Below are 17,576 nucleotides of genomic sequence, written 5' to 3'. Positions count from 1 at the left end.
AAGGGCCGGCCCCGCCGCGGAGATCCGGCCGCCGGTGATCGGCAGCTGTCAGTTCCGAGACACCTGGGAGCAGATCAGGCGAAAATACGTGTGGATCAGGCAGAGACATTTCCCCCTCTGGGTCGCCGGTCACGTCACACGCCCGGCCATCACGACACAAGGGGAGGCCATATGGAGGCGAGAACGGTTTCAGTCGGGAGGGGTGAACGTACCAACGGCGCTTTCCCCACTTTATCTGAACGCACTGGGGCCGTGCAACGCGCACGACCTCCACGGGTCCCCTCCACGGTCTCAACAATTTAGGCGACGTAGCCAAGGGTGCCTGAGGGCAATGCAGCCAGGCCCTGTCACCTGGTTTCCATTCGTGCATGGACACCTTCCGTGCCCGCAACCGTTCATTAGCAATTTGGCGAGCCCACGAATTAAGCCGTGCGGCCTCCCTCGCCTCTGTCAGCTTGTGAATATTAAACTTAATATGTTCTGCCAATTTAGAATTAGTTCGTGGAGCGGACAGGCCAAGTTGCGTTTCCATTGGCGGGTCAGCTTCCCGACCGTACATCAAATAGAATGGGGAAAACCCCGTAGCTGCATGGGGGGCCATTCTATACGCGGCAAGGACCCCCGGGACCTGCAGGTCCCAATCTACATGTGCCTCGCACACCTGCTGGCACAGCATGGAAGTCAAAGTTTTGTGGAGTCTCTCCACCATCCCGTCTGTCTGCGGGTGGTACGGGGAGGTACGCACCTTCTTGGTACCCAACAGATCGCACACCTCTTGCAACAATTTACTCGAAAAATTTTTACCTTGGTCGGTCAGCAGGCGTTCGGGAGCCCCCTTGTCCAGGACATAGCCCTGGACGAAGGCGTCCGTCACAGCCGCTGCCGACTGGTTAGCGAGAGGCCACGCCATAGGCCATCGGGTAAAGTATTCGACCCCCACTAACAAATATTTATTCCCTCTCGGCGTGACTGGGAAGGGCCCCAAAATATCGAGTGCAACGAGCTCATTAGTACGCGAGACCTGAATAGATTGCAGCGGTGGATTAGCTGCCACGGGCGGTGGTTTACGCCTGGCGCACTCAACGCACCCCTTCAGAATATTTACCACATCACTTCCCATTCCCGGCCAGTAATAGTCACGCTGAAGCAGGGCAAGCGTCTTGTTAACTCCCAAATGCAAGAGGCGTTCGTGTGCCGCCAAGACAACCCTCCCCCTTACAGCGGAAGGCACCACGAGTGCGTTCCGCCGGGACAAACTGTCCCATCTCAATAACATGCCCTGCTTAAGTACATAGGAGCCGGTACGCTCCTGGTCCCCCTCGGGACCCCCAACCTTGCGGCGCAATGCTAGCAGCGAGCTGTCCGCCATCTGGAGACGGCCCCATTCGCTGAGCGACAACGAGAGCAGCGAGTCCCGACCCTGAGAGGCAGTGGAATCATCCACGATCGGTGCGCCCGCTGTCGCAGCCAGTGCCCCCATCTCCCCCGCAAGCGTCGGTTTACAGCGCGCCGATCCCGACAAACACGCGCATTCATCACAAGGCAACAACCGCGACAAGCAATCGGCATTTGTGTGTCGCAACCCCTTACGGTACGTAGTCGTAAACTGATAGTCCTGGAGGACTTCCAACCAACGCGACAACTGGCCCGAGGGTTGGGCGACCCTCAATGAATACTGTAGCGCCGCGTGGTCCGTTCGGACCGTAAAGTGACGACCATAGAGATATGGCCTAAACTGCTGCACAAAAAAGACAATGGCAAGCAGCTCGCGACGGGTGACGCAGTAGCGCTGCTCCGCCGGAGACAACACCCTACTACCGTAGGCGACAACTCTTTCGACACCCCCAACGACTTGGGATAGCACCCCCCCAATGCCCGTGTTGCTAGCATCCGTGTCCAGCAAAAAGGGACTCGCAAAATCGGGATAACACAAGGGTGGGGCACCCACCAAGGCGTCCCGGAGGGAGCGAAACGCGGCCTCCTCCTCCGGTCCCCATTTGAACTTCACTCCCTTCGCCGTTAGAGCGTGCAAGGGTTTTGCAATAGTGGCGAAGTGCTCAACGAACCGCCGATAATAAGAAGCAAACCCGATGAAACTACGCACGTCGGAAACGGACGTAGGTGTCGGCCACGAACCGACACAATCTGTCTTCGCGGGATCGGTGGAGATCCCCGAAGAATCGACAATGTGACCCAAGTATCTAACCGACTTACGAAGGAGGTGACATTTGGCCGGTTTAAATTTCAGCTTAGCCGATCGCATTCGCAAGAACACCCCTCTCAATCGCTGGAGGTGTTCTTCAAACGTTTTACTGAAAACAATGACATCGTCCATATAAATCAAGCATGTATCCCACTGCAAGCCCGACAAAACCAACTCCATAAGTCGCTGAAACGTCGCTGGAGAGGAGTGAAGTCCCATGGGTAACCGGTTAAACTGGAACAGCCCCCCTGGAGTCCGAAATGCTGTCTTAGGTTTCGACTCTTCGTCGAGCGGCAACTGCCAAAACCCCGATAACAAATCAAGAGTCGAAAAATATCGCGCACCAGACAATGCATCGAGGGACTCATCCATCCTGGGGAGCGGATACGCGTCAGCCACAGAGATCTTATTCAGGCGACGGAAATCAACGCAGAATCGCAGGGACCCGTCCTGCTTCTTAACCAGCACAATAGGCGCTCCCCACGGGCTAGAGGAGGGCGAAATAATATCGGCTTCTAGCATTTCGTTAACAGCCGACTGAACGTGTTCCTTCTCCACGGGACTCAGTCGGAAGGGATTTAGCTTGACCGGCGCCGCATCACCCGTTTCAATGTGGTGGTGCAACAAATCCGTGCACCCAATGTCATACTTATGTTTACTGAACACATCAGAGAATTCTATGAGCAACTCGCGCAGCGCACCCAACTGCGCCGCCGACAAATCGTCCGAGGCGGCGCATAGCGAATGGACCCACTCAAGGTCTTCCCTTGGCTCAACGTTCCGCGCGGGGCTCGAGCCCACCTGCGCAACCAACCCATCATCCACAGGAACCCGCGCCGCGTGAGCCAGCACGGTGCCCTGCGGAATGACAGCTGGCCGCGACCCCGCGTTCAAAACCATCACAAACGGATCCCTGTCAGCCCGCACCAAAGTGTGAGCCACCGATAAATCAAGACCCCCGACAGCCTTGTTAGAAGGACCCAAAAGCATACTTTGTTCCGAAGCCTCCCTCACCCATGGTTTCCGCAACCGGAGGGGAATCAACATCTGTGAACCCGGGGGCACTTGCACGGTCTGTGTCGCCACCGCTTGTATCGTAGCGCACGCCGTCCGAATGTCAGTAGGGCTCGTCAAAAATGAAATCCGGTGACCCGATGGCAGTTCAATGCATCGTTGATCGATAAGAATTTTAATAGGCATTTTAGCCAAAAAATCAGTGCCCAAAAGACACGGAACTGCCAAAGAAGACGAAACGAAAACGGGTCCCGACAATTTGATATCTCCAATGCAAATGGACGCCCTAATCTGACCGATAATGCCCAACGATCCCCCATTAGCGGCGTAAAATGGCACATCCACTGGAAGCAGCGGACGACATTGGACTGGAAGAATATTATAAATGAGGTCCGATATAATAGTTGCCGATGCCCCCGTGTCCACTAACACCCTAATCTCGACCCCATCAATAGATCCCGTAACAACGGACGAACCCGCCGAAGCAGCCACAATTCTATGCCCCAATTCCGCCCATTCAATGTCTCCCTGGTCCCGGCCGAACCCCCCTCGCCGAACCGAATCCCCGAACCTTAACCGGCCCTCCTCCGCCGCAACGCGGCGTCCCATGTGTGCCGAATAAACAGGCCGAGCGTGTGAGGTGCCGCGACTTGCCGGGGATTGTAGAGATGACTTGGGCTCTCGGTCGTCGTCCAGCCGAGCTCCCATGGCGCGCTGACGCGGAGCGCGGCACCCGGACGCCACGTGGCCCCGGAGGCCGCAGTTATAGCACGTGACGAGGGTCGGAGTAGATCTTGGTTGCTCCGACTTTCGGCCCGATCGCAGAGGCGACCGGGCCCCCGGCCTCCAGTCCCCTGGTCGTCCCGTGGCGAACGCCTCCTCTCGTGGGCTGACGACTTGGGGTTCGGTGACCACCGAACCCGGGGCTGCGACGACAGCAGCGTTGCAACCAACGCCTTGTTTCCGTTGTAGGGCCTCGTGCGCTTGAATACTCGTGGCGACTCTCAAAGAAGAAATATCAATCTCGTCAGCTGTGTTGATAGGGACCCCCAGGTCCTGCGCCAACTTAAGCAGCTGCTCCAAAACCATCGCGTCTTGACCCTCCTCGTCCATCCGAGGGAACGCAGCATCAGCAAGAGCCAGCAACGCCGTGCGATAGGCCAGCGCGGTCTCCGTGGCCGCTTTCCGTCTTGCGTAGAAATGATGGCGGCACGCCGAGGGAGGTCCGTAGACCCTGGCCAACAAACCCAGCGCATCCTTCAGCGTGGAGCGGTCCGACTTCCGTGCAGACCTGAAGGCCGCGAGCGCGTCGTCGTCCAGCATGGCGGGCAACGCCCGCAGTGCCGTAGCATCGGACCACGCTGACATCTCTTGATGCGCCAAAAACCTTCGCTGAAATTGGCCCCAGTCTCCGCCTTCCGCCTTGAAGGCTGACAACGTGGGCAGACGCTGCTGAAAAATGAAGTCATCCGCCTCGTGGTTCCTCTCCGCCTCTCCGTCGGTGTGTAAGATGGCGGCTCCAGCGGCAGACGTAAAATGGCGGACCTCCTCGCGCGCTGATGACGTCGATGCGCGCGCTTGGGAACCCACCACCACGTGGCGCTCGCCGTTCCCGCCAAAAGTAGGCCCAGGCGCAATGGCGGGAATCCCCCATTCGTTTTGGCGGGAATCTGCGGGGCGACCTTGTAAAATGTCCCCCACCGTCCCCGCTCCTCCCGACGAGCTGATCTCCGCCAAGATGGACGCGGCGGCGAGCAGCAGCTCCGCCAGTCGGGAGTGCGCCTCACGAAGCACGGCCTCGGTCCCCGGTCGCTCGCCCGGCGCCGTCGACGGATCCTGTAGCGTGGGCAAGTCTTCCTCCTCGCCCCCCGCCACCAGCGGCCCCGAGTCGTCCAGGTTTTCCTCGCGGTCAATCCCGTGGGTCCTACGGGTCTTCCTTGTCTCCATGCTTGGAAGCCCGTTTCACTTCTGACGCCAGATGAAGTATTGGAAAATGACGGCAGGAAACTCCTTGACGGGAACACACTTCTTTTATTAAATCTTGACTTGTAACGATACAACGCGTGGCCTCTCTTCTTCACAATGCGGTCACCATACAACGGTACAACTCGTGACCTCTTCTCTCCGCCCTACGCTTCTCTCGACTCTCGTAGATTCTGTGCTGCTGGCTCTCGGTGCCTCGTGTAGACTCCGCGCCTCGGCTACACTCTTCTCTCGTCTCGTGTAGACTCTGCGCCTCTGCTACACTCTTCACTCGTCTCGTGTAGACCTTACGCCTCTGCTACACTCTTCACTCGTCTCGTGTAGACTTTGCACCTCTGGCTACACACTCTTCGGTACCCGTCTCGTGTAGACCTTACATCTCCGGCTACACACTCTTCAGTACCTATCTCGTGTAGACCTTACACTCTCTCTCTGGCTACACCGTATGCATACTCGGCTCGTGTAGACCTTACACTCTCTCTCTGGCTACACCGTATGCATACTCGGCTCGTGTAGACCTTCCACTCTCTCTCTGGCTACACACCATACATTACTCAGCTCGTGTAGACCTTTCTCTCTCTCTGGCTACACACTATACATTACTCAGCTCGTGTAGACCTTTCTCTCTCTCTGGCTACACACTATACATTACTCAGCTCGTGTAGACCTTTCTCTCTCTCTGGCTACACACTTATACGTTACTCTCCATTTCTCTCCTCTCCGGGCTCTATCTCTGCACATTCGTCTTCATTCCTAGATGGTTCCACTTCTGCCCTCTACTCCTCTGTGCATCACCTTATATATCTCTTCCTCCCGGGAGACGGAGCGGATGCGGACCTCAACGTCGGCACCGCTCCTCAGTTACCCAATCATCACGCGCTATCTCTACGATCCGTTTCCGCCCAGCGCGTGTTTCCACTCCCCGACCAATCACACCGCGCTGCCACCCGATCACTCCCTCTCAGCGCGTCACCGGCACACAGCCAATCAGCAGCACTACCCCCACCCGCGCACTGACGCCTGCTCCTCCCCGTCAGCGCGCGTCACCACACACACACCCGTACATACGCGCTGGCACACGACGTATACACCCAGCGCGTATCACCACTACAACAAGAACAAATGCAAAGAACATCGTCTACAGCTCAGTGTGGGATTTTAGCCCCAAGAACGAGTACAGGGGGAGAGTGGCGCTGGTGGGGAGTCTGAGCTCGGGGAGCTGCTCCCTGGAGATCAGAGATGCGAGGAGGGGAGACTCGAGGACATATTTCTTATGCGCCAACATCGATGGAACTACGTTCAGGGGCACAGAAGTAAGTATAGTTAGAGGTATGGACCCAATTGAGACGCGGGTTTCGGGAGAGACGGCGTGCACAGCGTGAGGGAGGATGCAGCTTTGCAACTCTTTACCACTTCTCCCTTCCGAACTTTCCCGTTTTAACGTCGCCCACCCGTGTCACGTGCCCCATGCGCACTGCGTCCGCAACGTGTCGCGCAACGCGTGTTGACGTTCCCCTCTCTGTGTCTCGGGGCAGTAACGCGCTGGCGATGGCAGAACCCGCAGCCACGAATTCCTCATTCACCCGCATCTCATAGAAGGCCGAGCACACGCAGCGAACCCGTTGAGGCGTTCCGTGTCCCCACTGCTCGGTCACACCATGCGAGGGAGTCCTTGCTGTTGCCTTTACAACTTGAAATATATTTAATTTGCACGGGGCCGTTACTGTTAAATTGTACTTATTTTTCATCAGAATAATACAATAAAGCGCGCACGTCCATGTTTGCGTCAACAGAGTTCATCATGTTTGTAGTCATTCGCATAACATGAATTCCACAACTCAGTATGTTACAACTTCGCTTCTGTTGAATCCACGTCCAAAGGAAAAACATTGGGATTATAACAAAAAAACAGTAAAGCGAAAATATGTTAATCAATGGAAGGAAATTTGAATATTGTCAGTGCTGCAAGTGGTCCTTACAACTCTTATATTAATGTGGGAGCACTAATCAGGCTCAATATATTGTCAAGTCAAGCACAATTATCACAATTTCTTAGCAAGCTCGGTTACAGTAAAAACATTAATATTAGGCTTTTCGATTTAAAGCTTTCATAACTGCAGGGATTCATCTTATTGGTTCTTTCAGTAAAGCCACGTAGAAGGGAAATAATACAATAATTATTATGTTTTATTTTTATTATTTTATTACTTCCCTTCCACGTGATATCTGTCTGCTTATATATCTGTCTATAGTTTTCTGGTTAGATTTTTGTTGCTATTTCATTTATACCTGATGATGATTGCTTGTGTTGCAATCGAAACGTCGTATGCTATTATTTAATTTATTATTTTATCATTATACGTGACTTTACCGAAAGAACCAAAGAGTAATTCCTGCAGTCACGAAAGCTCCAAAATTAAGATTTTACCAAAAGAACCAAGAAGATTAGGCTTTTCAACAACAAAAAACGAAAGCACAATCATGGTTGAGAGATGCTGCTGGAAATATTTGTATAATACAGTGCCGATGACGATGTCTAGAGGACCTTCTGCAGTGGTTCGCTTGTGGTTCAACTGCTGCTCCAATAAAGATCCTTGAACGTTGTCAAAGCAGGGCAGACAACCTCCCAGGCCCCAGTCTAATCTGGGTTTATGAAATCTACACTTGAGACTTACATTTCTATTTGTAATATTTTTTCCTCCGAATTAAATTCAAATTATCCAACTGTTAATGTGTCAATGCAAGACTTGTTTTAGCTACCAATGAACCACCCTGTGTTAACGAACAGCCCCAGGAGATTATCTCGACGCCTTGCTGTCCTAATCTGGTGATGAACGGAGGTCCGTGGCTGGAGTTGCCACTTCCATGCGAATGCCCTCCGTGTTCGTGCCATGGACGGGCCGAGCCTTGTCATGGGCGCCAGCGCCACCCTGCACAGAGGCAGACACATCGCCACGATACGAAACGCACCTTCGGGTACTGTCCTATACTGAAGAGAAACTTAACAGTGTCGCACTTACAGTCATTGATAGATTAATGTAGATACATCATCCGGTACAGAGGTGACATTTAAATCAGAAATGGTCTGGGGGGCTCAGGGACAATGCTCAGCACAGTGACCGCACGTGTCAGGGCTCGGCTTGATCACGGCCTTCAGGCAGAGGGGCTCCCAACAAGGGGAGTTTTTAATTTGAACCGAAAACCGAAACAGGAAACCGGTATTAACCACTTTTCATGAGCCGAAATAAAATTTTTTAACTATCTGCACTGGAAGGAAACCCCAAAACAGGATTAAGTTAGCAGTTTAAAAAGGTTTACATGATACATAAAAATGTAATATAGTGTTTCTTGGCCGGTTTCACTTTTCGTACACTCGATGGCACATTGACCATGCTCCCTCAGCTGGCTCAGGGAGATGCTCAATGTGCCAGGATTTGCACGCTGGACTTGCAATCCAGAGGTCGCTCGTTCCTTCTCCATCTCCCAGCAAAGCAACGTAATTGGCAAACTGTAATTAACTCGCCGCAATCACCTCCATCTGGCAGTGATGTAAATGGGAAGATCGCAGTTAGTGGATCGGCCGGTCGCGTGTGGTGGGGTAAAGTGTGGGTGAGCCCACTTCTAGCAACACGTCCGCTCAGTCTTAGAGAGTAAACCAAATACCCGAGACGGCTCCCTCGAATGGAGTCCCTTCCGCCAGCAGTGGCGTGAGCACGCAGTGCCAGGGCTGCTCCTTCACCTTTCAACGCGGGTGGCTCAGCGGGAGCGCGAGCTTCTCGCGGTCGGAAAGTGACGAGTTCACATCCTGGATGGGGGTTTACTCAGCCCATCATCCCTCCTGAGGTTTATAAAATAAGTTCCGCTTTGTGGGTAAGTCAACAGGGCTTGTACCACGAGAGACTCGTCCCGAACCGTGGTGATGTGCCGCGTTTGCTGCGCCCTGCGCGATGCCTGTTGCTTCGTCTGAATGTCGCGCTCTGCGCATTCCCGCAGGCGTGGAAGTGCAGTCCGTGAATCAACGCGTGCACGGCCAGCAATCAAATGAAGATGTAAATGTTAGCGACCCATGGGGGTACAAGTCGTGAACCCAAGCTAGAGTGATAGATGGGGGTGGTGTTGGGGAGATAGACAAGTATTTACTGTTTCTAAACAATGGCAACAGGAGGAGGCCTTCGGCTGGGGGGGGGGTGAGCATCAAAGGGGGTGTACGGGGAGAATCAAAATATTGACTTATACTGGAGGACAATCCGGTGAGCTAGAAAGCATTTTTTTCAGCAATGCCCAGTAGGGACGGGTAAGAACGTTACAACAACAAACAAAACACAAACACGACAGGAGTGCATAGTATAGGAAAGGTAAACAAATCCCTTGAAAACAAACAAGTTAAACTAAACTCTTTTTTATCTTAGCAGTCAAAGCCCACTGAGGTATTAACTTATTTTTCAGAAGCCTCCTGGCGACAAATGAGAGCTCAACAAAGTGGCTCATCATGTGGAAATTTACAGCAGCAAAATAATTAACCTCAATGCACGTTTCTAATTTGGAGGAGAAAAACCGGAGCCTTAGAGAAAAAATCCACGCGACCACGGGGAGAGGGGAGAGACGCAAACTCCACCCAGCACTGTGCAGGACCGTGCGGTGTTAATTGAAACCGACTGTCTGAATACACCGACCCTTGAAGCGTGCTGTGCAAGCTGGCGCTATGTTCAGTGTAATTGTGTGTTGGATATAGCTACTGTAGAAGAGGGCTGTGAAGCGGGCATTGCTTCAGTTGTCGCTCATGCGACCTGTTCCCGGTTATGGGACTTGGAAGTGCTCTGGAGCGGCAGAGGTTACGGGACAATAAAACCAGCCCTGAGCTCAATCCCCTTTGTCGTGGTCTGGGTCGCTACATCAACATTGCACATTGCCGAGAAGTTGTCATTTGTAATTGTATCTGAATTTACCAGCTAATTTTGAGCAAAAGTTCAAATGTGAACGTGGTTACCCTGCTTTTCGCAACCTTTCGAGACCGTTTTGAACCAAGTGAACTGTAACCGGTTCAGTTGGTTTTCGGCTTTACCTGCACCAAACTGGAAAACCAATCGGTTCAATTCCCTGGCGCGTACAACCTGCTGCTAGAACCACCCTGTCAGGACCCAAGAGGCATCTCCAACTGTTCCCTGAACAAACCACAAACGCGAAGCAGCGGAAGGTGACAGACAGGCTGGAGTTGGGGAGAGGGGCGGCTGTCACCACACTCAGACACGATGGAGGCAGCTGCACCGTTACCTCGCCCGCCCCTCGCCACAGCAGCAGCAGACAAAGCCCTACGCCCGTCCAGGCGACCACCGGCGCCAGGAGGGAGAGGACGCACCAGCAGCCAGAGCCCGCGCCGCCTGCAGAAAGGAGCCCTCCTCGTTACCGTGGCTACAAGACGACCCCACACGAAGGCCACCCGCGAGCATTCGAGGCTCAAGGCGGACAGCGAGTGCGGTGGCGAAGCAGCAGCTCCCTGTGGCTGGCCAGGGGAGAGGGGCGCGTGCAGCGCGGTGCCTCTCCCGTGCAGCCGCAGCCCTCACGGCTGCACGTGGCTCTCCCCGTCACGGCCTGGGCGGCGTGGAGCCGGTGGCTTCCTGTGCCAGCCCCTCACCACGTGCCTCGCCACAAGTCACGTGCTTTTGCCGCCACGTGTTTTGTAAAGAGCTACAACATTATCAGTGTTGTGCTGCTCGGTTGGCCCGTGTCACAAGAATGGAATGAGCCCCCTTAGCCTGCTAGATTAATATTGTACACTTCACAATTTGGATATTTTACGATGAAATAAGAACGCGATAAAAACCTAAAATGTGCAAAACCCATATGATTTATGCAGTCATTTAAACTGAGAAATCTCTGTTAAACACGCCCTTCACTCATTCGCTGAGGTTAACCTTCACACTGCACAGACTTAAATTGAGCGAAGTCATTAATGAGGGCAATCCTGAGTGAGTAAATTCTGGAATGAGCACCTTGAATGTCAAATACGGCCTCGGTCTCGCCGACCTCGTTTGCCGCCACACACGTAACAATGTGTTCCTGTGATCGATTCATAACCACGGAGCTCCGAGTCAGGGTTCTATCCCCATGCTGGGTCTGGTTCCATTCTGATGCATCGCTCCCCACGGTTCTCCAGGTGATGGTGGCAGGAGGATTCGCCTTCACCTCACAGAGGATGCAGAGGTCACCCCCACACGTCTCGTCCTGAGACAGGTTCACCACCACCGGTGCATCTGCCAACAGAGGAGAATCCGACAGTCATTGTCTTGACAACTGGATGGGAGTGGAGAGGGAGCCTCTCATTACTCCATTGTGCAACCACACAGGGCTCAGTGAGTGGGGCTTGGTGACCTTACAGACGGAGTCATCTGTCAAGGCTCTATCTGACAGACTCACAGCATTTACTGTCTGCCCAGCAGGGTTGTTCTGTGCTGGCACTGAGGAGCTTTGCATCTCATGTCATCTGGCCCTGTGTGCAGACTAAAGACCACTGTTCAGTTTCTTTCACATGCAGCAGCGATGATCGCCTGTGTTATCTCACCTCAAGTAATTAAGTGGCTTACACTCACTGGAGGGCATCACACAAAGCCAGCAATTACTGTGCCACCCATAGCACGACACAGTGGCACAGTCTGTACACGAATATAAACACAAGGGCAACAACTACTGCTGGAGACTCACACTTGACGTCCAGGATGAATTCTTGGACCATCGTTGAGGCTAGGTCGCCTCCCGAGGCTTCACAGCGACATTTCCTTCCATCGTCCTCGGCTGATGAGGTGAAGCTGAGCCGGCTCGTCACGGTGAACGTCCCATCTGGAGATCGACTCCGGGAGGTTGAGTTTGTCCACTTGTTAAACTGAGTTTGTCCACTTGAGTTTGTCCACTTGACGACGTCGTCCAAGACCCAGCGGATGGCGACGGAGTCCATGGGGACCACGGCGTCCACGCTGCAGCCCAGGGTGGCCGGGACGGTGGCACGGAGCTCTGACTGGGCCCGTAGAAAGGCTGAACACCAGGGGCATGGGTTACTGACATGAGTTGACATGGGCAGGTAGAGTGATATTAACAGTCCAGAACATCATCCACAATGCACAGAGGCTGTGAATGAAAATACAATATCCCAAATATTACTAAAATATTGGAATTTAAATATATATGTGACTGTTATATTTGTAGTGACTGGGAATGTCACTGTGTGGTGCCGGGCTTGCGAGGCCACGGTGGATAATATGTTGTCATTATGAGCAATCCGGTTACTGGGCGTAGTACCAGCCCTAGCGGGGCTTGGGTGAGCGCTGGTTAGTGCGGAAGCACCATGTACAGTGTGCGGTGTGGGCTCCCGGTGAGGGAGCGAGAGGGAGTGTCAACCAGCCAGGGTTACGTTGGGGCATGATACGCTAGTTGGCCTGCCGACACATGACCGGATGATATTGAAGGGGAGCCACCGGTGGAGGGGGTCCGGTGGGTGGTCACGTGGTATAGAAGAGCTCTCCGGAGCCTTCGGGAAAGGGCCAGAGAGATCTAGAAGGTGGGCGGGGCGAGTGGCGGAGCCAGCCCCAGCCGGGGCCGATATAACAGGGCCCTGTGAGGGGCTCGAGGTTTTTGCCTGTTGGTGAGAGAAAATCCACGTCGGGTTGAAGAAGCCTCTAGCCACGTGGTCTGGGACCGAGATTGTGGTCTAGACCGGAAGAGCGGGACCATCGTAGTTCTGCCGTAGCGTGGCTAGAATGTAGTTCACCACCCGAGTGTAGGTTACATTATGTTATGTCGTTGTTAATAAAAAGTGTTGCTCCCAAGACAACGTCTGCGACTCAGTTGGACTCAATACATATTGTTACTGAAGTACAAAACTGGGTGAACACAACAACCGAACCTCACATCACCGCACACACAGGAACCAAACAGCATCAACAATGATCTTTCAGCAAAAACAGTAATCACACATCACACACAGTAATCACACACAGTAATCACACAACACACAGTAATCACACATCACACAAAGTAATCACACATCACACACAGTAATCACACAACACACAGTAATCACACAACACACACAGTAATCCCACAACACACACAGTAATCACACATCACACACAGTAATCACACATCAACACAGTAATCACACAACACACACAGTAATCACACATCACACACAGTAATCAGACATCACACACAATAATCACACATCACACACAGTAATCACACATCACACAGTAATCACACATCACACACAGTAATCACACATCACACACAGTAATCACACATCACACACAGTAATCACACAACACACAGTAATCACACATCACACACAGTAATCACACATCACACACAGTAATCACACATCACACACAGTAATCACACATCACACACAGTAATCACACATCACACACAGTAATCACACATCACACACAGTAATCACACATCACACACAGTAATCACACATCACACACAGTAATCACAAACAGTAATCACACAACACACACAGTAATCACACAACACACACAGTAATCACACATCACACACAGTAATCACACATCACACACAGTAATCACACAACACACACAGTAATCACGCAACACACACAGTAATCACACATCACACACAGTAATCACACATCACACACAGTAATCACACAACACACACAGTAATCACACAACACACACAGTAATCACACAACACACACAGTAATCACACATCACACACAGTAATCACACATCACACACAGTAATCACACATTACACACAGTAATCACGCAACACACACAGTAATCACGCAACACACAGTAATCACACAATACACACAGTAATCACACAATACACACAGTAATCACACAATACACACAGTAATCACACATCACACACAGTAATCACACAACACACACAGTAATCACACATCACACACAGTAATCACACAACACACACAGTAATCACACAACACACACAGTAATCACACAACACACACAGTAATCACACAACACACACAGTAATCACACAACACACAGTAATCACACATCACACACAGTAATCGCACAACACACACAGTAATCAAACATCACACACAGTAATCAAACATCACACACAGTAATCACACATCACACACAAGAATCACACAACACACACAATAATCACACATCACACACAGTAATCACACAACATACACAGTAATCACACATCACACACAGTAATCACACAACACACACAGTAATTACACATCACACACAGTAATCACACAACACACACAGTAATCACACATCACACACAGTAATCACACAACACACGCAGTAATCACACAACACACACAGTAATCACACATCACACACAGTAATCACACATCACACGCAGTAAATCACACATCACACACAGTAATCACACATCACACACAGTAATCACACAACACACGCAGTAATCACACATCACACGCAGTAATCACACAACACACACAGTAATCACACAACACACCCAGTAATCACACATCACACACAGTAATCACACAACACACACATAAATCACACAACACACACATTAATCACACAACACACACAGTAATCACACATCACACACAGTAATCACACAGCACACACAGTAATCACACATCACACACAGTAATCACACATCACACACAGTAATCACACATCACACACAGTAATCACACAACACACACAGTAATCACACATCACACACAGTAATCACACATCACACACAGTAATCACACATCACACACAGTAATCACACATCACACACAGTAATCACACATCACACAGTAATCACACATCACACAGTAATCACACATCACACACAGTAATCACACAACATACACAGTAATCACACAACACACACAGTAATCACTCATCACACACAGTAATCACACAACATACACAGTAATCACACAACACACACAGTAATCACACAACACACACAGTAATCACACATCGCACACAGTAATCACACAACATACACAGTAATCACACAACACACACAGTAATCACACAACACACACAGTAATCACACATCACACACAGTAATCACACAACACAAACAGTAATCACACAACACACACAGTAATCACACAACACACACAGTAATCACACAACACACACAGTAATCACACAACACACACAGTAATCACACAACACAAACAGTAATCACACAACACACACAGTAATCACACAACACACACAGTAATCACACATCACACAGTAATCACACATCACACACAGTAATCACACATCACACACAGTAATCAGACATCACACACAATAATCACACATCACACACAGTAATCACACATCACACAGTAATCACACATCACACACAGTAATCACACATCACACACAGTAATCACACATCACACACAGTAATCACACATCACACACAGTAATCACACATCACACACAGTAATCACAAACAGTAATCACACAACACACACAGTAATCACACAACACACACAGTAATCACACATCACACACAGTAATCACACATCACACACAGTAATCACACAACACACACAGTAATCACGCAACACACACAGTAATCACACATCACACACAGTAATCACACATCACACACAGTAATCACACAACACACACAGTAATCACACATCACACACAGTAATCACACATCACACACAGTAATCACACAACACACACAGTAATCACGCAACACACACAGTAATCACACAATACACACAGTAATCACACATCACACACAGTAATCACACATCACACACAGTAATCACACATCACACACAGTAATCACACATCACACACAGTAATCACACAACACACAGTAATCACACATCACACACAGTAATCACAAACAGTAATCACACAACACACACAGTAATCACACAACACACACAGTAATCACACATCACACACAGTAATCACACATCACACACAGTAATCACACATCACACACAGTAATCACAAACAGTAATCACACAACACACACAGTAATCACACAACACACACAGTAATCACACATCACACACAGTAATCACAAACAGTAATCACACAACACACACAGTAATCACACATCACACACAGTAATCACACATCACACACAGTAATCACGCAACACAAACAGTAATCACACATCACACACAGTAATCACACAGCACACACAGTAATCACACATCACACACAGTAATCACACAACACAAACAGTAATCACACATCACACACAGTAATCACACATCACACACAGTAATCACACAACACACACAGTAATCACACATCACACACAGTAATCACACATCACACACAGTAATCACACAACACACACAGTAATCACACAACACACACAGTAATCACACATCACACACAGTAATCACACATCACACACAGTAATCACACATCACACACAGTAATCACGCAACACACAGTAATCACACAACACACACAGTAATCACACATCACACACAGTAATCACACAACACACACAGTAATCACACATCACACACAGTAATCACACAACACACACAGTAATCACACAACACACACAGTAATCACACAACACACACAGTAATCACACAACACACAGTAATCACACATCACACACAGTAATCGCACAACACACACAGTAATCAAACATCACACACAGTAATCAAACATCACATACAGTAATCACACATCACACACAAGAATCATCACACAACACACACATAAATCACACAACACACACATTAATCACACAACACACACAGTAATCACACATCACACACAGTAATCACACAGCACACACAGTAATCACACATCACACACAGTAATCACACATCACACACAGTAATCACACATCACACACAGTAATCACACATCACACACAGTAATCACACATCACACACAGTAATCACACATCACACACAGTAATCACACATCACACACAGTAATCACACATCACACAGTAATCACACATCACACAGTAATCACACATCACACACAGTAATCACACAACACAAACAGTAATCACACAACACACACAGTAATCACACAACACACACAGTAATCACACAACACAAACAGTAATCACACAACACACACAGTAATCACACAACACACACAGTAATCACACAACACACACAGTAATCACACAACACAAACAATAATCACACAACACACACAGTAATCACACATCACACACAGTAATCACACATCACACACAGTAATCACACAACACATACAGTAATCACACATCACACTCAGTAAACACACATCACACACATTAATCACACAACACAAACAGTAATCACACAACACACACAGTAATCACACATCACACTCAGTAAACACACATCACACACAGTAATCACACAACACAAACAGTAATCACACATCACACACAGTAATCACACA

This window comes from Lampetra fluviatilis, chromosome 66 (genome assembly GCF_964198595.1).
Source record: "Lampetra fluviatilis chromosome 66, kcLamFluv1.1, whole genome shotgun sequence".
NCBI classification, from domain to species: domain Eukaryota; kingdom Metazoa; phylum Chordata; class Hyperoartia; order Petromyzontiformes; family Petromyzontidae; genus Lampetra; species Lampetra fluviatilis.
This window is presented reverse-complemented; position numbering follows the sequence as displayed.